Source organism: Ursus arctos, unplaced genomic scaffold, assembly GCF_023065955.2.
Source record: "Ursus arctos isolate Adak ecotype North America unplaced genomic scaffold, UrsArc2.0 scaffold_16, whole genome shotgun sequence".
NCBI lineage: Eukaryota > Metazoa > Chordata > Mammalia > Carnivora > Ursidae > Ursus > Ursus arctos.
In genome coordinates, this window is record NW_026622830.1 from 9,458,058 (window position 1) to 9,481,018 (window position 22,961).

General features: G+C 44.4%; 1 long non-coding RNA gene across 2 annotated transcripts in view; it reads right to left on the reverse strand.

The window, feature by feature from the left end:
• The window catches only part of LOC130543760 (uncharacterized), a 138,022-nt gene that overhangs the window by 107,531 nt on the left and 7,530 nt on the right, over positions 1-22,961 (reverse strand). For both annotated transcript variants that reach the window (XR_008959336.1, XR_008959337.1), the window contains 2 exons: positions 21,912-22,006; positions 21,152-21,308 (listed from right to left, as the gene is read on the reverse strand). This is a non-coding gene — a long non-coding RNA (uncharacterized LOC130543760). The remainder of the gene's footprint in view (positions 1-21,151; positions 21,309-21,911; positions 22,007-22,961) is intronic.

Genomic DNA, 22,961 nt, shown 5'->3' on the forward strand with positions numbered 1-22,961 from the left:
TTCCTCCAGGAAAGCTCGCAGCCGGCCCGGAGGCCCCCCTCCCCACCAGCGGTTCTCTCGCGGGATCTCCCTCCACCTACCAGCCCCCGGACACTGTACCGTCCCCTGTGGTTTCCACACACGCTGCCCACGCTGCTGCCAGTGCGCTCCTCTGCCCGTTCCGCTCACACTCCCCGCTTGGAGCACGCCATCTGTTTCCCACTGGGATCCTGATGAAGAGTACAACCACCCTCGGCGCCGAGGAACAAACAGAACATGAATTGGTGGATTTATTTATTGCTTTTCCCTGCTGGAGATATATTTGCTTAAAAATATTAATTGAGCATCTACCAACGGAGCACCTCCATGCCAGACAAATGCGCTAGGGATACCGAGGTGGACAAGGGGGGACTCGGATCCCCCCTCCCATGGTGCCCACCCTCCAGCAGAGGGCGCGGGCTACTCCTAAACTGGGGATACTCGTAAAGGTTCCAGAACCTTCCGAGGAAAGGTGGCTTATGAAACAGAGTTATTGTACTGCTGCATCTCCAAAGATACAGTTCATTTTGCCTCATTTTTAAGAACAAAAGAAAGGGGGATTTATCATGAACACAGGCAAAATGGCTGACTCTGCACCAGGCTCTTTACGCAGAGTATCTTGTTTAATCCTCATGCAATGTCACAAGGTAAGTGACCAGAAATTATTTTCTCCACTAGGTCCGCGGAGCAACTAAAACCATGAGAGGTAAAGTGACCAGCCCAAGGGCACATGGCTAACAAGGGAAGTAAATGGGATGCTTGTTTTGGGTCTGGGCTCCCTACATGGGAGGAATTACGCCAAATGCTTTTTTTTAAAAAAACTGACAACAAGCCTAATAAGAGAGGCGCTATTCCTACCCCTCCTTTCATGCCAGGGGGGCTCCCAGGGTAGAGAGGACGCACAGATACTGAGCGGAGGAGTCAGGAACGGAGCCCACCGTCTTGCTGCTCACCAGAACCCATAAAGCACAGCTGCCATGGCATTTGTTAAGGCTGTGTTTCATCCCTCAATATCTTTCTCCATAAATACACAGAGAGATCTACATATCTGTAGAGATATAGCCCCACATATCCATTATATTCTATTCAACACCTAATACAGATACTCCATCTAATGCTTCAAGCTGTTCCACTTCTAGCATTGAATTATTTGCTTCTCCCAACCTCCATTAACCAAGTTTGGGGAGAAAAGCTAGCTGCCACATAAGTCTTGATGAGAATAAAGTCTCTTTATTACTATTATTATTCCCCTAATGGTCTGTGCAGTATCGTACATAACTTTTTAGTCCTTCATAAAATCCCGTTGATAAACATTTGACAACTTGTTACGATTTGGAAACTTTCATTGCCAGATCTGGGCTGGCACCACTGGACTCTAACAGTGTGATGTGAAGGCAGCCACAGTAGCTTTCGGTGATGCAATAAAGAATTTTGCAGCCACTCTCAGTACCTAATTTATGACATGCGCACTGATGAATGATCAAGATTCACTATTTGCCATTATAAGAAACAGGCCAACCAATTCATAATTTTCAGGAAAGCTGGTTTTAACAGCCCTATTAGTTTTACAATTCCGACTTTTGTAAGCTTCAATTTGTTATGTTTAAGTTATTTTCTCTGAGGAGTTTGAGTGCTCTTACTGGGGTCTTAAGGTCTATTTTTCCAAACAGAGTTTGCAGAGAAAGACAATAGCGGTGCTAAAAAGTTCAATTAAGATAAACTCTGAAAGTCAAAGGGAAAAGCTGTGGATATTCATTCAAGTTGAAAAGACACAGAGCCTTTCGGCCCCTCTTCTGTTTATTAAAAAATATATATAATAAACTGGAGAGGATTTGTGTTGCAGTCTACAAGCTACATTAGCGTTTTTAGACATTTGCTAAACCAGATCCTGTTTCTGAACTTCATGGTATCAGTCCCTCTGTCTGTTGAGGGACGGTTGAAATGTTAAATGAGTAAGACACATATATTCAAAAAGCACATTTGATCTGGGTCCATATATAAGCTGCTCAAATATATAAGCTAAAAAATAAGTTTTAATATGTACATATTAGTATGTACATAGTCCATACATAGTCATTCATTCATTCATTCATGAAAGAAATGGTTTTTAAACACTGTGCAGCTGTTGGCCAACTGCAGCCTGCAGCCCCCGTTCAGCCTTTTGCCTGTTTGTGTGTGGCCTAGAAGCTAAGAATGGTTTTCACATTTTTTTTAGTCAAAAAGGTCAATAATATTTCCTGACATGTGAAAATGATAGGAAATTCAAATTTCAGTGCCTGTAAGTAAAGTTTTATTGACACACAGTCACACTCATTTGTTCACACGTTGCTGTGGTTGTTTTTACACCATAGTGTTGGAGGTCAGCAGAGTCAACAGAGCCCCGTGGCCCACGAAGCCTAAAATATTTACTACTCGGCCTTGATCCATTCTGTTTCAGGTCCTGGAGATAGACAGATAGATAGATACATAGAAAGAAAGAGAATAGTAAAACAGAGCCCGCTCTCCCTTCATTTGGGGGCAGCAGTAAATATGTCAAATGATTATAAGTGCTATGGAGAAAAGCAAATCAATAATAAGGAAATCAAATACAGACTGATAAGGCGGGTTGAATACATGGCTCAAATATCAAGGTGCCATTGCCATCAGGGACATAACTTTTGAAACAGGGAATAAGTCTTGGTGAATTTCCAAACAGAACGGAGTGCAATTCTCCTAACATTTATGCAGTGTACATTAAAACTACACAAAGAACACTTTGTGCTGTATATAAAATGGAATTTCGTTCTAGGTCAAGATCATCGTAATCAGGGCTTTTCAACTACCCAACTTTCTGACATGATGCTAGAAAGTCATGTGGGATGTGAAACAATCCTTCTTTGTGCTGGAGTCTCACACGGCAGGATGTTGAGTAACCCTGGCCCTCACCCACCAATTCAACACAGACACTGAAATCTCCGAGAGCGTTCTCAGGCTTGGAAGGGGAAAAGGAAGGTTGCGATCTGGGAGCCAAGTTTTCAACAGATGAGGAGGGTGGCCAGGAGGAAGGTAGATAATCACAAAGAAATGATCATGGTATGCTGGTAAACGTTTAATAAGTCGCTCTGATTTGTAGCATTTGCCAATTTCCATGGTGTAAATACTCCCACAGTGGCCAATTTCAAGCTACCAACATGACCTCACTGAATACGGAAGGTGGAAAAAGGTATGCTCAACTAGCTCTCCGGAGCCAGCACGAGCCAGCTCCAACAAACACCTGGGATGGGTTGTGGTTGATACACGTAAAGGGCATGAACCTCAAACGAACAGAACATTTCACATGAGGGAGTAGGAACAACCATCTAAAGGCTACATCCGTGAGTGACGTATCACCGACCTAACTTCCCAACCCAGAAGGATTTGAGGCAGCAGAGCTAATACTTTCCCTTGACTAAGTGGTGACCTCAGGGATTCAACTGAGGTGAGAGAGAAAGAAAACAATTATTGAGGCTGATAAAGATTTAGCAGAGTTTGTTTGCCGGGAAACAGGATTCTGGAAGAAAAAAATATGGGGACACTCTGGAGACAAGGTAGCAGAGGGAGGCTGGGTAAGCAAATTTCCAGGCCGGAATACATTCTGGGTGTGACCAAGGGTGACAGAGAGCCTCTCCCCATTCCAAACGAAATCTGACAGCCATCGAGGAGGCAGTATTCTAGCAAATTCATCTTGCACACAGTCATCAAATTATTATAATTTAGCTGCAGCAACTACAGTAGCTGCTCAAAAAACACATTACTACAGTAGAGCTCTGCGAAATATTTTGCACATACAGCAAACATGGCAAATTTTGCCACTTCATTGACTTTGTGAAACTGAAAGATCTCCCCCTTTGTCTTGTATAGTTTCACTAATTACATCATTAGCAGAAGGCCATTTGACCAACATGAAGGAGATAAAAACTACTTTTCTACATTTAAGTGGAAATGTAAGTTAAACTACAGAAATATTCATGGCTGTGTGGTACAAAATCCACAGGAGATGAGAGTCCAGTGATTAGAGAGATGTCATCTTAAAAAAAATCAAAAGAATTGACGTCTTTTATGTACAATTGCTGTGATTAGACAACCAATCTCAGCAGCTCAATCTTCCTAATACGGACACTCTTTGATGAAGACAGGAAGGCAGGGTGAATGCAAAAGTTTCAGCACAAGAAGGGGGGTCTGAATAGAAAGGGATGAGTATAAGAGAGTAAATAAATGTAGGCGAAGTTCTTGAGATGGGCCAAGATAGAAGTAAGGTCTCAACTCTTCCCAGAGGCACATTGCCTCCAAAGGTGGGACCTGGGGCAGTCAGTGGCAATGCACAGGGTGGTGGGCCTGAGGACAGTAATGAGCTTTAATTCCCTGGGAAGCGACACACACACACAATGAACCAATGTACTATCTGACTGCCCAAAACTTCACTCTACTATGTATATGGGAACAAAATGTAACATATGTGGCGTAATGAACTCTTGTCTGGAAAACTATATGCCTGTGGTTATAATTACAAGTATCTACAAGTTGGCTGAATTCTGTTCCAAGTAGGGCCATGAGCATTAGCATTTAGTTCTTGGAAATGTGACTCAACCTGTGCCAGTCAATTCTATGACCAAGTTACCAATGGGGATTCAGCTCTGGAGAGCCATGTGGGTCCCACAGCAAGAAGGAACTGGAAGAACTTTAACAGGAGAGCCCCAGGGTGAAGCACACAGACTTTGAAGTCAGCCCTGGACTTGAATCCTGATATCTTCTACCACCTCCTAGTGTGAGATTGGGCCAGTCAGTTAAGCTTTCTGAGCCCCAGTTTCCTCATCCGTAAACTGGAGATTAAGTAGTATGCACATCCTAGAGCCAACAGCATGGGGACTAAGTGAGACAATGCACTGATGTGGTTAACACAGTGACTGGCATCTATTCTGTCTGCAGCGTATGTTGGCCAATGATACCAACTATAATAGGAATGAGATTGTCTGGAGTGTTTCTGCTACGGAGAGACCAAAACTAAAGTAGCAGTCATGAAGAACAGAGGATGGATGGGTTGACCAACTGGAGGCCTAGAGTCAATTCTAAACATTTCTTTGCTTAAGTAAAATTCATCTGTGCCTGAAGCAAATGGGTTCAAAAAATGTAACTCAAGTGCTTACTGTATATGTTCCAGGCACTGACCTAGGTGCTGGGAATACAGCAAATTCAAGAGATTAAAATCCTGGCTGTCACACAGCTTACATTTCAGTGAGGAGAGACAGACAATAATTTTTTTAAAAAATAAATAAATAGTGCCATATAAACAGTGGCTCTCAAAGTGGGGCCCTTCGGTCAACAACGTCAGCATCACCTGAGAACTTTTTCGAAATGCCAAACCTGGGGCTTCCCTCTAGTCCTAATGAATCAGGAACTCAGAAGGTGAAGCCCAGAAATCTGTGGTCTAAGAAACCTTCCAGGGGATTCTGACATAAGTCAAAGTTGGAGAATCACTGAGACTTTGCATTTCTAACAAGCTTCCAGGGGACGCCAATCTGCTGATGTGGAGACCACGCAGTCAGAATGACTGACGTAAACAAGCCAGGGATAAGTGCTTACGGAGTAAATAAAGCAGGCAAGGGGGTGTCTTAAGCCAAGTTCCCGCAGAAGCCGACCCTGAGATGAGAATTTTAAATGCAAGTGGTTTGTTGGGGAGGTGGGAAGCACAAGAGGGGAGAAAGTGAGACAGGCAAAGGAAAGGCAGCCAATATGGATGTGAGCACATGGGGCTCATGGCCCCCTGGGATCTCCAGGAACTGTATGGACTATGCCTCAGTTGTCCTGCCCAATGAGCGAAGAAGCTGAGGTACTTATCTACCACTTTATCAGCCACTGGCTAAGGTCACGCTCAGAGGTGTTAACCCCCGCAGATGTCTGCCCTACCCCTCACAGAGGGGAAGGGAAAGCCCTCAGGACGAGAGAAATAGGTCCTTGCAGCAGGAAGCAGTTCCCAGGGGTATGAGGAATGTGGGGTACCAGGGAAGGCAGAGAGAGCTCAGGGAGAAAAAATGTGAGTGAACAAAGACAAGAGAGAGCAAGTCCTGCCCATACTGGAAACTTCCCAGGCAAAAGGAACAGTAAGAACAGATGCCCTGAGGTGGGGACATGCCGAGCATGTGAGCAGATGCCGCCATTGTGTCTGGAGCAGCAAAGGGAGGGAAGGTAGAGGACATCGGGAGCCACTGTAAGGACAGCAGCCAAGGGTGAGAGGAAGGGCCACTGGAGGTTTTGAGTACAACACCTCACTTAAGTTCCAAAGGATTTGGGGGGGGGGCTGTTGTTTGGATATAGATTATAATATTAGGTAGAGAGACAGGGAGATAGAGAGATATGGAGACATGGGTGCAGGAGAACAGGGATACCCATGAGAAGACCCCTCTAAAGGCGGACATGCTGGTGGCTGGGACCAAGGTACAATGATGCTTTAATGACGTCATGAGCAGCCCATTTTTCTCAGGTGGCCCCCTCAGCTTTCCACCGCATGGGCTTCAGATTCGCAAGAGGCTGCAAAACTACGAGGAGCTGCTCCAGGATTACACATTCCACATGCAAAGCCACCCCAGAAGTACGAGCAGTCTCTTCACCACGAGTTGGAGCAAGGACCCAGGACCAAGCCTCTTTGGCCCCCACTAGGGTTGCCTGGGCAACTGTAAACAACTCTCCACAGCCATGGTGATGGGCTGCCTTGATGGACCCAGTGTGCTTCACACGCCCACTCATGGAAACCAGAGGCAGGAATAGCCCCACCCCACCACATACTCTGCGAGGGGAGGGGGGGAAGAAGTTCTCCCAAAGGACATCTGGCAGCAGTGATACGGGACAGGACGCCCTCTATCCTCCGTTCCGTAGTAATAGAGTTTCTAGCTCCACACTCGGCCACATGAAGTCCACACTCCCCAGTCTCGCTTGCATGTCAATGGGCCACATGATTAAATCAGGTGCGAACAGAAGTGATAATGCATGGAGGCCGCTGGTGGCTCAGTTGGTTGAGTGTCCAACTCTTGGTTTTGGCTCAGGTGGTGATCTCAGGGTCATGAGATCAAGCCACGCATCGGGCTCCATGCTCAGTGTGGAGCCGGCTTGTCCCTCTCCCTCTGCTCCTCCCCCTCCACTCGTGCTTGCTCTCTCTCCCTCTCTCTCCAAAATAAGTAAATAAATCTTAAAAACAAAAAGAAGTGATAATGTACAACTTGCATATTTTGCCCTTAAAATGAAGGGGTGCCATCCCCTTTCTCCCTCCCTCCTGATGGTAATGCAACTGTGGTAATGGCGATCCTGGATCCTGAGGGCAATGGAAGCATCATAATAACAGAAAACAAGGGGACAGAAGGACCCAAGTTTCCTAACAGATTTTCAGAGCAGGATCACCCTATCGGTTTGGACTTTCATTTCTGTGAAGCCAAAATAAAATTCCGGCTTTTTTAAGTTACCGTTTTGAGGGGCCTATGCAAAGCAGACCATAATCCTAACTTATATGCAGCCTGAGTTTTATTATCACAAGGGAGAGAGTTTTATTATCACAAGGGGGAATAGGGATGCAAAGGAAAAAACCCAATGACGGTCTTCACTGTCACCATACAGTAGGACTGTTAATTCCAGAACTTTCACAGTCACTGATGTGGGTTTTTTTCATAGAAATTTCATAGTTCTGCTAGAATTCTAGCTCACCTAAGATCTATGGCTTCAATTTGTTCAAACAAAGCTTTGAACCTTTTTCATTTACAAATGTAACCAACCTTGCTAAATCTTGGCATTATGTCTTCACTACTGAACTTGTCGGTGGTGGTCCTTGAGGACACCTCTGAGATCCAAAAAGACACCAAATCATCAGGTTAAACAGGGCCTCTGCAGCTGGGGTGGAGCCCGAGATGTCACCAGAACAGGCAGGGGGCACATTTTACAAATCTGATCACTGTATCTTCTCCTGAAAGATTTCATTTAGAGGCAAGAGACTCTTGCTGCTCTGACAGGAAAGAAAAATGCACACAGGCCACAAAGGCATGTATTTTGTCCAGTGCTCGTGGAGGCAAAGATGGTCCTCAAACCCAGAAGAATAAAATTTTTACCAAATTATCTCTGGTATAGATAAAACTACCGTTTCTCTCACTAACATTTCATCCTCCCAATTGTATTCCTACATAAAAGCAAATGAAGACTCCATTTATTTTTATAATATTACTTAATATTATACATTTTCACTACATATTATATAAAACAGTGTTATCATACGAATGGTAACTAATTTTTATTGAGTGCCCACCAGGTGCCTTCAATGCATCTTTTGCCCCATACCCTCCAACTACCCTATTAGGTGGGTATACTTAACATCATCCTATGGATAAGAAAACCGACCCACAAAGAAGATGAAGAACCAGCCAGGATCACTCATTCAGGGAGTGCCTGGTCCAGAAATCGAAGCCAGAAAGTCAGCCTCTAGAGACTGCATCACGGAACATGGCTCCCCTGGCCTCTTGGACACAGAGATGTGCCATCCAGCTTTCTCTTCACAGAAGCACCTGCTGCCCAGAAGTGTGGTCAGCAGACAACCAGACAGCTGTTCCATCAAGGTCTACATGTGCAGAAGGCTGTGTCCTCGAGGTCACACCCTGCGAAGGGCAACCCACTAGCCGTGACCAAGCAAGGCGTGGGCATAAATTCCCGCCATTTGAGCCCAGCACAGGCCACTGTGAGGGGCAGTACGTGCTCCAGAGCCCCCCACGGGGTCGGCCAGGACTTCGTAGGCTGACACCACGACTCCTCTACTGCTTCTGTCCAAACGTGCTTCCGCACTCTTCCCTCAGCAGATGTGGATTCCAAAGAAACACCTGGAACCCCAACCTCTGTCTCCGTGCCTGCATCTGTCACCTGCACCACCAACCTGACTAACAGAGATGTCTACTGAATGAATGACCATGTGGCTATAGGATGAATACATTATTTAAGCCTTGGGGTTTGCATAACAACCCATTCAACAAATAAATATCCTCCCATGTGTTCCCAGCACCTTCCCAGGCAGGAACAAAACACACAAGGTCCCTGTCCTTAGATGTTGATGGCATTTATTGGGCCTATGTCTGTGGCTCTCAATCTTTTATTTTATTTATTTGAGAGAGAGAGCATGCGCATGCACAAATGGGAGGAGGGCCAGAGGGAGAAGCCGACTCCCCGCTGGGCTCGACCTGGGGCTCACCTGGGCTGAAGGCAGACGATTATCTGAGCCACCCAGGCGTCCCAGGGGCTCTCAATCTTGATTGCTCGTGAAAATCACCAAGGAGTTTTTTGGTGTGTTTGTTTGTTTTAACCATGCCCAGGGCCCACTGGAATAAGAATAGAATGCAGGCAGAGAACCAGAGAGCTACCAGGCCTTCTCGAACTTTCCCGGATATATGAATCACCTGCGACTCTGGTCGATATCCAGATTCACCCAGTAGGTCTTAGGTGCGGCTGCAGGAGCCGGTGCTGCTGTCAAACCGCACTGGATTCCACAGACAGACAATGCAAGGAAGCATAAGGGAAACGTCAACAGGGGGACAGGGAGCCCGCAACATACGACCTGCAGTCATTTGATGATTTTATGTTATAGATGCGGACCCTGCACATTAAGATCTCACCGGTTTTAGAGACACTACTAAATACTCTTCTATCAATCTTGTTCCTTTAAAGACAAGACCCCAGCTCAAGGGACTGTAAGTGTGAATCTTGTAGAAGAATTTAGAACACCAAACCCTTTCTCCTTATACCATTTAAATATTCAAATAAAACTTTGCAGAGTTTACATTTTGCGTTTAGATGCTAAGCATACAGACTCGTGTGTGTGCGTGCATGCGTGTGTGTGTGTGTGTGAGAGAGAGAATTCTGACTGTATCGAGACTTTTCTTCTTTCTAAACACAGTCATCTTCACAAACAACTTTGACAATACACTCATTTTGTCAGAGTTGCTTGGGATGAAATTCGCTCAGCCATTAAAAGGTGGGAAAGTGTCCTGCTGCTGTGTATATAAGACAAGGCCACTGTTTTGTCATATGTCAGCTACCCATCAGTCGAAGCAGAGAAAGCGACTGGTACATGATGGGGTCGGTAAGAAGCCCTCCAAACCTTAATTATCGGAGTGCCCCCCAGTTTCGCTGGGCTTGTCAGTGACTCCTGACAAGCTCAGAGGCAGATGAAAAGACAGTGCATCACCAACTGGTTAATTAGCAGCAAGCACAAAGCAACCCAAATTACAAGCCCAAGAAAATATGCCACGGAGTTGTATGGTGTACTTGGGATTGAAGCAACGCGTGCAAGGCGGAAATGGTGAATTTTTCATTTTCCAAAAAGTATCTCGATTGTTCTTTGGGATCAGCTTGGGCAGATGGGAAGACAGGTCACTGTTTTATACCTCAAAGAGTTACAGAGAACCTACTGTAGTCTGGTCCTGAGGCCAGGAAGAAGAATCCAGGGTGGCTGATCCATTCATTCCTTCTTTTGTGCATTCATTCAACAAATATGTATCGTTGTCTGCTGTCACCCACTAGAATCCAAGCACTGAGCTAGATTCTAGGTATGTGGTTATAAAAAACAGGCACATTCCGATACAGGCTACAACATGGTTGGACCCAGAAGGCGTATGCTAAATGAAACAAGCCAGCGGCAAAAGAACAAATAACGTATGATTCCACTCCTCTGTGGTACCTAGAGCAGTCATATTCAGAGGACAGAGAACAGAAGCGTGGTGGCCAGGGGCTGGGGGAACGAGGGAATGGGGGCTACTGTTTCATGGGGCCAGAGGATCAGTTTGAGAAGATGAAAACACTCTGGAGGGACGCCTGTGTGGCGCAGTCAGGAGAGTGATGGACTCTTGGCTTCGGCTCAGGGTGTGATTTTGGGGTCATAAGATCGAGCCTCATGACGGGCTCCACACTCAGCAAGGAGCCTGCTTAAGATTCTCTCTCTCTCCCAGGGGAACCCTCCTACACTGTGGGTGGGAATGCAAGCTGGTGTAGCCACTCTGGAAAACAGTATGGAGGTTCCCCAAAAAGTTGAAAATAGAGCTACCCTATGACCCAGCAATTACACTACTGGATATTTACCCCAAAGATACAAATGTAGTCATCCGAAGGGGCACCTGCACCCCAATGTTTCTAGCAGCAGTGTCCACAATCACCAAACTATGGAAAGAGCCCTGATGTCTATCGCAGATGAATGGATAAAGAAGATATGGTTCATATATACAATGGAATACTATTCAGCCATCAAAAAAATGAAATCATGCCACTTGCAATGACATGGATGAAACTAGAGGGTATTATGCTAAGCGAAAGCAGTCAATCAGAGAAAGACAATTATCATACGATCTCACTGATATGTGGAATTTAAGAAACAAGGCAGAGGATCATGGGGTAAGAGAGGAAACAAAATGAAACAAGACGAAACCAGAAGGAGACAAACCATAAGAGACTCTTAATCATAGGAAACAAACTGAGGGCTCCTAGAGGGGGGTGGGGTGGAGGGCTGGGGTAACAGGGTGATGGATACCAGGGAGGGTATGTGTTATAATGAGCACTGGGTACTGCATGGGACTGATAAACCACAGACCTGTACCCTTGAAACAAATAATACATTATATGTTAATTAATTGAATTTAAATTAAAAATTAAATAAAAAGATTCTCTCTCTCTCCCTCCCTCTCTGCCCCTCCCACTTGTGCTCTCTCTCTTTCTCTCTTGAATAAATAAATCTTTAAAAAAAAAGAAAGAAAGAAACGTCTTCAGATGGATGGTGGTGATGCTTGTACAGTATGAATGTGCTTAATGCCACTGAACTGTACATTTAAAAATGGTTAACATGGTAAATTTTGTTGTGGCTATTTTACCACAGTTTTTTAAAAAAATTTTAAAAACAGAAAAAAAAAAAAAAACCTGCCCAAAGGCACGATTCCGGCTCTGAGAGAAATGACAGCCCAGTGGGAAGAGAGACATGAAATAAACAGAGAAGTTAAGATACAACTATACATAGAACTGCTGTGAAGGAGAACAGGTCCCTCCCACCAGGGTCAATGTGACTAATTTTCTTAAATGCAAAAACAACCACGATATGATTTGCTTTTAGAAACATTCCTCACTTTGCAAACAGATCTCTCTGAATGGAGAACTCCTGAGTATGTTGAAGGTTTATAGATAAATCATTCACCACATAACTGAGGCCTAAAGGCAGAGGACTGTTAAGATGAAGTGTTACGAGGCAGTGCCAATTGAAGATCAATCAGAAATTACAATAAGCATCTCGGTAATTACAGCAAAAACTACTAGAAAAAATGACCTGACTCGTAAAAGTTTACTATAGACCCAGTCTTACCCACTTACCCCTATAAAATGATGCGATGGGAAAAAATCCATAGGAGGCTGCGTGGTTTGCATATTTAATAGATAGTTATTGCTCGTAAGCCTAATATTCCATATTTACTTGTCCAATATCCCTGCTCCTGCTGATTATTTGAGCACTGGTGTTTTTCAAAATATAAAAACAGCATGTCACTTCAATACACACTGCAATTGTGCAAAGGGTTTAAACTTTTGTGCCTTTGTTTAAAAAAAAAAGATCCTTAGCAAAAGCTTCTCATTAAAATGTAGAGAAGGTAAGCATCCAAAAATTTAACTTGGAACTTGCATTGAGGGAAAAAAGGGGAAAAACTACACAAAGCCTCTGGATTGAACACTGTGCTTTTATCCTCTGACAACGTGGCAAACTTTCAGCATTTTCTGGAATATTTTCCAGCTCCTTTAAACACCTGAAGGGTTTCTTGCATGTTGGGCTGGTTGGCAGGGAGGGTGTGAGTAAAGAGAAAATAGAGCAGAAGAGAGAGGAAAAAAAGAGAGAGAAAAAGGGTACCTTTTAGATTCACCCACCAAATAATCACATCCTTTAACAGTGACTTTATCGGGCCTAAAGCAAAGAAAATGCTGCCAGGATAATTAACAATTCTGGTTTTAAAAAGCCGAAGTTGATTATCTAAAGGGCAGGCTGCTCTTTAAATTAAAGATGATATCAGAGGCGTTTACAGCAATATATGTTATAGCCACTGATATGGCACATAAATATATAGGTCAGGGGTCCTCTCCCAACCGTCCAGAAGAGCCTGGGCAGGTGAAACAAAGGAATGGAGTGGGCTGGGTAGGAACAGAGGTGAGCTAGAGAGAGCACACTCTTCATAAAATGGGTAGATGTTTCTCTGCCAACCTTGGCCAAGCAGACGCGGCCCTGTAGGGACCTAGCTTCAAAATTCCAGAAGCCAGAAATGCTAATCTTCACATAACATTTTCCACTTGTTAAATATTGATGCATAGGTAATTTTGTAAATATACATGATTTTATAATTGCTATGCGGGCCAATTAAATACATTTGCAAAGCTGAATATATGGGGGCCATACATTTTGACCTATGTCTTGGTTGTTCCCATGGTGGCAGGAGAATATTTCAGTTGGCCGGCCCCATCAAATCCTTTGGAGGACGGTCCCAGCCAGAGAGCAGAAGCAGCCCTGAGTCCTCGTGAGGGACCGCCTTACCATGCAAGGCCTTCAAGAATGCTCCGCTAAGGGGCGCCTGGGTGGCTCAGTCGTTAAGCATCTGCCTTCGGCTCAGGGAGTGATCCCGGCGTTCTGGGATCGAGCCCCACATCAGGCTCCTCCGCTGGGAGCCTGCTTCTTCCTCTCCCACTCCCCCTGCTTGTGTTCCCTCTCTCTCTGGCTGTCTCTCTCTCTCTGTCAAATAAATAATTAAAAAAAAAAAATCTTAAAAAAAAAAAAAAAAAGAATGCTCCGCTAAGTAGGATATTTCATGACCTTGGCCTTGGATGCCTTGGGTGACGTCAAGGAACCACCCTACAGTGAGAAGCGTGGGCTTCAAGTCTTGGCTTGGAGATAGTCCAGCAAGTGCTCCCTAGACACAGGCAGAACACACTCTGGGTTCTGCATAAATGCCTCTCCATTTCTTCCTTGCTCTCCCCCTACTGTAACCCAAACAATATGAAGGTTGTGCCCAGGCTGCTTTCCGGAAGTCACAAATGGTTTTCTGCATGAAGACGTGGGTCCACGAAGACAGAAGAGAATTGGAAACAAAATCTCAAGATCTATCTTTGGCAAAGAAATTAAGGTATTTCTTCTAGCTAGTTCTTGTCCCAGTTTCAAATGGTTGTCCATTCTTCCCCCCCCCCCATCAAAGAACCACCTAGTAAGGGAGGGTAGGAAAGATAGCTGACACACTACAGATATGTTTCCCTAGAAAAACAAAATAAAACTCCCCTCTTATATGTCCAAATCTTCCAAGCTTTAGTATCAGATTCCCAAACGAGCAGATCTTGGGGAGAATCTGCCCCTTGAAATGCTTCATTTGCCTTAGCACAGGCTTATGTGTTGTTTTGCTTTTAATATTTTTAATGTTACATTTGGGGGTGTGCACTCTTGGGTTTGGCCCCACGCCCCACCCCTCTTATTTGTCCTAAACCCAACTTTTGTTTTTTAGAAAGAGGAGAAACGTGGACACTCCTTTGCTCAAATGTCTACTACCCGTCCGTTGACCGGCTTAGCAAAAATTAGAAGCATGCATGACAATATAAATAAAGAAGTGGAATAAAACAGAAGGATGAAGAGCAAACTCTCTACCTTTCCCCCAGAAAATATGCCCATTCCCAGTGATTTTTGTCCCTTTCAGTAAACGGTAACTCCATCCTTCTCATTATTCAGAACATTGTGGCCATCCTTGACGACGCTTTCGTTCACACTTCACAGCCCAATCAACAGCAAATTCTGTTGACTCTACTTTGAAAAATATCCTAAATCTGCCCCCTTCTCACCACACCCACGGTCACAAACCTTCTCCCAGCCATCATGATATCTGGCCTGATCCACTACTTCTGCCCTAGCCCCTCAATGGTCAACGTTTTACCCAGCTTTCAGACGAATCATATTAAAACCAAATTCATATCACGTCCTCCTTTTCTTCAGCACTTTTTCTTTTTTTTTAGACTGTATTTGTTTATTTGAGAGAGAGAGAGTGAGTGAGCAGGAGAACATGAGTGGGGGAAGATGGGCAGAGAGAGAGGGAGAAGCAGACTGCCCACTGAGCAGGGAGCCCAATGCAGGGCTCGATCCCAGGACTCTGGGATCATGACCCGAGCTGAAGGCAGCCGCTTCACCGACTGAGCCAGCCAGGCGCCCCTCTTCAGCACTTTCTAATGACTCCCACCTCACTCAGAGTAAAAGCCTAAGTTCTTATAATAGCCCACCAGGTTTCCTTCTCTCCAGGAATCCAGCGCACTGATAACCTTGTTTTTCCTCCAACAGGTCACACACATGTGCACTTGCTGCTGGTTCCGCCTGGACTGCTCTTCAGGGAGAGCCCGATGGCTTGTTCTCACTTCTTTCATCTCTGGGCTCAGGTCACCCCTTCTCACCGAGACCTTTTCTAAAAATTCTATGTAACAGAGCAGCACCAGCCCCGTGCCTTCCCCTCCTATCTTTACCCCGGTTCATCTTCCTCCATAGCATTTCCCACAGTCTGGCAAACTATATAGTTAGTTCTTTTTCAGATTTCTTCCACTGGAGGTGGAGGAGAAGAATTTTATTCTGTCCACTCCTTTATCCTCAACTCTTACAAAGTGCCAGGCACATGTTAAGTATTCAATATATATTTTTTGAACAAATACTGGAATCAGACAGTTGGACATGTGAACTCCAGCTCTGATACTTATTAGCTGTGTGACCCTGAGCAGGTCACATTACCTCTCTGAACTTCCAGTTAATCACCTGTTAAATGTGATAATAATCTTCTCCCGGCAAGGTAGAGAGGTAATGCATTTTAAGTGGCCCCATTGATAAAGGGTAGCTGTTATCATCATAGACACTGCTTGCCTCTCCAACATCTTTGTGCACGGTGATCCAGCCACACTGGCCTGCGCACTCGTACTGAAACATACCAAGAGAGATCCCACGAGACCTTGGCACCTGCCGCTCCACTTGCCTGGAACACTGGTCCCCAGCTCTGGGCATCACAAGCTTCTCATTCCTCAGGTTTCAGCTATGATGGGACCCCGCTACAGAAGAGGTCCCTCGCCACCCTGCCTCAAGTACCCCATCGGCCACACTCAATTACAACACCGGTGTATTTCCTCGATGGACTCAACACCTAGTTATTCATTTCTGTGCTTGCCCTCTGCATGGCTGCCCCCACGAGAAGACAAGCTCCAGGAGGAGAAAACGCATCCGTCATGTTCACCGGCTCGTCCGCAATACCTGGCACAGAGGACACACTTAAAAAATATCTGTTGGATACATAAACAATAGACTGCATGGCGGAAACACACATGGAGAGCAATGTTTACTCACAGCCATGTGTTTTTATGATCAGCACGGTGGAATCACAGTCCCTGATGGATTGAGAATCGAGCAATGAAGGAAGAGGGAAAAGCAGAATGGCAAGAGGCTTTTGAAGGATTCTACAGCCCAAAGGAAGAGACCTGGAAAAAAATTTTTTTTCAAAGAGGAAAGTGAGAGTGTAGTTTGAAGGAGGTACTAAAATAGAAAAATCATCAGTCTTACCCAGACGACACCAAAGACCTAGGAAAATAAGGAGCCTTTGGCCAGAATCACAGCTCTAGTATTTCCAGAGGCCTGGCAGTGCGTGGAGGAAGCTAAGGGCCCCACGTGATTCGTGTCTGAGCCGACACAGCAAAGCATGGGTAGTGGGGAAGTAATTAAGCCTGGATAATTCAGGTCCAGCTCATCCTCATTCCACTCCTGCATGGAGACAGTTTTGCCCTTTGGGCATAGATCTTGAAATGCCTCCTCCCCTTTGGGATTCAAAACAGAAATGAAAAACATCCCTCTAAAAAAGGTCACGACTCAGGTTTGGGAGATTTGCCAGTGCAACCCAGAGGCAGCTCAAAAAATAAAAATACTGCTTCAGTTTCTGGGACTGCTTGACACATCCCTGAGTGTCTGAACGGAGTCCGTAGCACGGGACGACTGTGACATGGCAAACTTTTGGGAAGAAGACACAGCCAACCTCGGCCGCACAGAACTCGAGGAGCTGCTTTGATGTCTAAAGTTATTTGAAAGAGGTTATTTATCATCATCTGCGAGAACGGGCATTGAAACACCAGTGTTTTGCTTATGGTCAGTTGCATAAGCATACAGAGAATGGTAAGCAAACTGGCAAATCCTGTCTTTACACTTGGGCAAATTCAAGGCAGATATCGAAGTGAATTTCCCATGCAGGACAATCAGTGAAAGTTCATTTCTTTCTTTCCTTTAGTGTTCCCTATAATTCACTCTGATCATGGTGTATAGGCAGCAAGAAATGCCTGTAAGGAAGGGCTTTTAAACTCTTAGTTGTTTGCAGAATATTAGTAACACTATAAAAAGTTTATGTTAATTAATGCTGCATTTTAATAGATTTCCTGGAAGTTTGTAACTGCATACTATAAAGGCTTTCAAGATAATGTATTATACTGTGGTTATCATAAACTCCAAAGCAGTTCAAATATTCCTTTTATGTCTCAATAACTTTCCCCCAAAAGTTACAGTATTTAAAAGATTCAAATGCAGAAATAAAAAGAAAAATTTTCCCCACCAGGGGATATTTTAAATTTTTATTTCTCTCATCACGATCAGTCTCATTTCTCGGCAACACTGTACTTAAGCTCGCTTGTTAAGTGCAAAGCCATCTGTGTGTTCCATCAGCTGTATGAGGATAGACCGCCCCCCCCCACGACTGTGGGGCCCGTATTACAGAGGTCAGGCAGGTCAGATACCTCACGACGTTCATGTTCTTCTGTTCCAAGACTTCGTATATATATGAACACCCCTTATCATTGTTCTCTCTCTGAATTTGGACAAAAAGAATCATTTGCAGTTCAAAGCAGCACCATTTTTCATGTTCAGCGGGCAGAGCAGAGGGGGAGTTTTATTGTAAGAGTTCAAGAGAGATCAAATCCAAATTTCACTTCCCCATTTGGATTTGGGGTACTGAATGTAAACCCCAAATGCAAGACCTTTGTAGATTTTTCCAGCAAAAGAAAGCCTTGTCTATTCTGCTCTGAAGGCTTTGATCATCTCATTCCAATAAGAATCACCATTTCTTATGATGGTAAACAATGGAGATCTTCTTGTGACTTTGAAAAAGAAAAATAGTAAGTGTTGCCAAAGATAGAGGTTTTGGGGTTTTTTTGTGTGTGTGTTTTTTTTTTAAATGCAAACAACCTGAATAGTGGCTGCAGTGGGCAAACTTCAGAACAGAAATCTGAAATTAGTTACACAAATGAGGTTCCGTTTCACTGTCTTGTAAGGCGAATAAATTATAAACAAGGTCACCATAAATCCAGTTGGACCCTCTGAAAAATATACAATGCTAATACACACACAAATATCTCACCTTTCTCCTGCCAAATTATACATACAGTATTATGAGTGCTTTGCGGCTCTCAACGAAGGTCTTGGAAGCGATGTATCTCTTACTTTTCTCCATTCCCTAAGTCCCTGTTATAAAACATTTGTCATCTGGGCTCTGTATCCAACAGCATCTGCATTATATTATGTTTAATCTCAACTCCAGGAAAGGAATACATTTCCTGAACTTCTAAGCACTATTATGATTTTTCCATCAAAATTCTAAGCCCTCCCGGTGACCTTAATCGAAGATGCTTCCTAGAACCTCAGACTGATCAAAATACATACGTATATGTATTTAAGTGTCTGTGTGTGCACACGGGCACGCGGGCGCACCAACGTCACTAGTTAATAAGGCCAAAAAGTGAACAATCCAAGGTTGCAAACGCTTAGGAGAATTAACAACTGCCAAAAACTCATGTTCACTTGCGTGGGAGCCACAGTCATCAGCTGTAGGGTGACCGACCCTTCCAGTTTGCCCAGGATGCAAGGGTTCCCACGACGTGAGATTCTCAGTCCAGAAACCAGGACGGTCCAGGGCAAACTGAACAGTCAGTCACTCTAAACATTGCACACTGAAATTAGCAATGGAGATTTTTTTTAAAAGGTCAAAAAACTCCACATTCCTCTTAGAATCTATGATCTTACCGGAAGAAAAAAATATATATACTTTGCTACTATTAATCCTTTATTATTATCATCCTGGAATGTGTATCTCCATTATAAACCCCTTTAGACCACTCAATTTTCCCTCTCTCCCTCTCTCCCCCACCACCTCTTCCTCCGCCTCTCCCTTCTTCTTTCTCTCTCTCTCCCCCATTTCTTTCAAAAAGTCTAATTTTACAAATACCACTTTGAACGATACTTTAGAGACTTCATCTAAATATTTGTCAATAACACTCTTCTCTCCTCGCCCCCCAGGCCTGCCTCCTGCTCCCCAATAATGTAAATACCATTCGTTAATTGAAAGCACATGGCGCATTTGGTGCGTCTGCTAAGCGTCTCGGTTATGGCGGCCATACTGTGTGAGTCACTCATGCATGGTCCTCAAGGAAGAGCCAGAAGATGGAAGGGAAATACAGCCTGAGGAAAAAGTCTATAAAGATTTCTCGCTTTCCTAATCCCTTTTCTCTAATGTTTCTTTGTAAATTTGTCAGATGGGAATGAAATTGGCTCATAACTCTCCAGACGTGAAGAGCATCTCTGAAGAAAATTACGTACTTGTCAAAGCAAGGGGGAATTTATGCTGGTGTTCCTGAGATGTGAGTATATTCCATCTATTTCCTTTGTGCACATCAGAGCAACTAGAGAGACAAAAAAACAACTCGTTTATGGATATTTTTTTCACTCTGGTGCATTTTTTGCTTCTACTTTTCCCTTTTGTTTTCTTATTCCCCCCTCCTTTCATCTACGTTTATTGCCAGTGATAGTAAACTTCCATACAACGATCCTGTGATGATAATAGCAATGATTTCCACCAGTGTAAGGCGGTTCAAACAGGCACAAAGATGATTTCCCCACGGACAGTCCCGGAAGGTGCCGGTTACATTTCTGAGCCCTACCCGACGCTGGCCAGGGACCATCTGGGTACAAAAGTCTTGTTAATGTCCCTTGCAAGCGGCGGCATGCTTCCTGAAATTAAATTCTTTTCCCTGGACTGCATGTTATGGCTCGCACTTCCTCACTTTTGTTTTTTGAAGTTAGAAGCTGCAGAGCCTTGCTGGCTTGGTCAGCCCTCCGTAAATGACCTGTAACTAGCAAGGAATGTCAAGGCAGGTGTGCCTGGGTTCAGATGCCAGCTGTTCACGTAACTGGCTGGGCAAAATGCTCTCTGCTTGTGACCTCGTGAGCTTTTCCTATTTGTTCAATAGGGACTCTGACTTCGTGGGACCACTGTAGGGACAAAAGGAGAAAGTTCCCAGACAGGGAGGGGCTGTAGCTCTGCGGTAGGGAGACCGAGCTTTTGCCCAAGGAACCTTGGGCAAATTACTCAACCTCTCTGTTACCTCAGTTTCCCCACCTTAAAGTCGGCATGTTAATAATAACCCTACCTCCCAGAGCACACAGATCAATAGAACACTTACCAGCCTGCCTTGCATTTTCTAGCTGGTTGCTATTTCAGTATAACATTTGCCAAGGGCCGGGTACAAAGTATTTGTTCAATAAATATTTTTCCTGTCCTCCTTTCCATAAGCTCCTTACTTGAAAGCTTGTTTTCATTCACTGCATTTCTTCAACACCCTGCATAAGGCCTATCTCACCACAGGTGTTCGAGAAATGGAGCATTCATTAACGTCAAGAGGCCCTGTTATTGAAGAGATCCTATATGTTTTGTTCATTTCCCTACTTGTTTTGCAGAACTTTTTAAATATTGAGAATAAGGAAAACATTCTTCCTTTAATGGTCAAGCTTACCAAAAAAATGGTTCACTGAAAATTTAAGTAAAATGTTTTAGGGAAAGGGGCCTTTAAGACACAACACCACTTTTTTCCAAACAAGCCAGGATTCTACAGGGGAACCATAAGTGGTATTTCGAACCTTTCCAGAAGTCGATTCTCTCGTAATAAAAAATAAGACAAACACTGTATGGGTGTTTAAGACGCATTAGTAAGATTTTTCCAGAGGAGTTCCTTGAGGAAACATTAACTGGGAATCAGAGCAATTACTTACCTTAGGTAGGTAGTAGCTAAGAACTTGAGAGTCAGGACGACCAGCGGGTAGGACTTCTCCTCCAGGAATAACTGCACTGCGTGGGAGAGAAGGTATGTGCGTGGTCCTCCTCCTTCAAAGTTCTGAGCAGGGCACATCTGAAACTCAGCGGGAGAACCTAGGTTGGAAATGCACAAGAGGAAGTTCTCACTGGGACCCCGAGCCTTACAGCTGGAGAATCTTACCAATAAGTGATCGTTATGCACGTGCTGTAATTAACCTGGCATACGTGAAAGTCAGTAAATTTGCAAATGCAGCGAGCCTGGTTAAGCGTTTTAGGGAGTAGTTCAATGCCTCCAAAATGCCAACTAAGGGGAAAGCGGGTCTCCCAAAGATTGGGACGCAAATGTAATTTTGTTTTCCTTCAGTTAGATAATGTTCAACCATTAAAGTAATTTTAAGACTTCAGGGAAGCCCTGCCTTCCCCCCCAGGTCTATTTCCTCTGCCGTTCCGATCAGAACATACATTGTTTATTACCCCCTCGTTTACCAGCCCCCAAATATCATTGCAATGTCTGTGCCATGATATATGGATGGTTGTTACCCTTTTAATGGATAAAAAAAGATTTAAGTACTTCATTCTGTTGCATTTTGACAGCTGTTAGCCATCATTTTTCTATTCACCTGCATTTAGCAATCCCATAAAGGAAGGCAATCTCCGAAGGAACACGCGCCGGGCACGGCAAGGTGATAATTCTGTATCACTCTGGCCTATAAATACCTGACAAGCTTTTGCTGAGTCAGCAGTCTGTGACGGAGTGGCAGCCATGCCCTTTTATCTGTGTGAGTGTCTCACGGCAATTGGACCACCAGCCCCTGCAGTGAAAATCCATAGTATCGATCAGGCCATTTCTCCACTGTAATTCTTTTGTAGGAAATCCCTGATGACAAATTTTATCTGCACCACTTTTTGATCGCTGCTTTGGTGTAAAGGATCTCCAAGGGCAGAGTTAAGCGCGGGGCCGTTCCACGTTATCAAGCAGCCGTTTTATTTACTGAAACTACAATTGTGGTCACGCGCACACACAAAAAGAGAGAGAGAGAGAGAGAGAGAGAGAGAGAGAGAGGGAGAGACAGTGTACCGGGAGGGGGAAAAATGGAGCCAAATAATATTTCAAAGAGAACAGAAGGCACAAGGTGTGGGGGGAGGGGTACATCGGCAACTTGATCAAATACAGGTCATCAACGCTATTCCCCATTTGCAGCCACGAAAGTAGTGCAGATAGTGTTTTGATAATGATGCTGAGATGATTTAGGGCTGTGTATGGAAATCGAGTTGGTCTATTTTTTCCCGCAGTCCTCTCCTCACCAGACCCACTAAGCTTCTTCACTGTCTGCCCTCAATATGTTAGAAGAATCCCTTTATCTGATGATGTTCATCAGAGATTAGGGTCAGGTACGAATCTGAGACCCAGAGGAACTTCCGTAAAATACCCAAACCCCCAAAGAAAGAAGGGAAAGGTTACATAAGAACCTATATCCTCACAGAATTGCTGGTCTTGCTATTTCTGGGCATGGGTACAAAATGGAAAGAAAAGAAAATGTCCCTCCTTAGGGTCTGTATGCTGACATTTCCCCAGCTAAGGATTCAAGAGGAAACCCCTTAAACCCCAGGGGTCTGGGGTGTGTAGGGAAGGCTCTTCTCCTGAATTGTTTAGGTGAGCACATGCATTCATTCCTACTGCAGCCTGGATTCTCAGCCTCTGGAGTGTGACTCTTTGGGGCCAGAAAATTCTTTGTTGGGGGGTGGGGGCTGTCTATTTAGGAACAT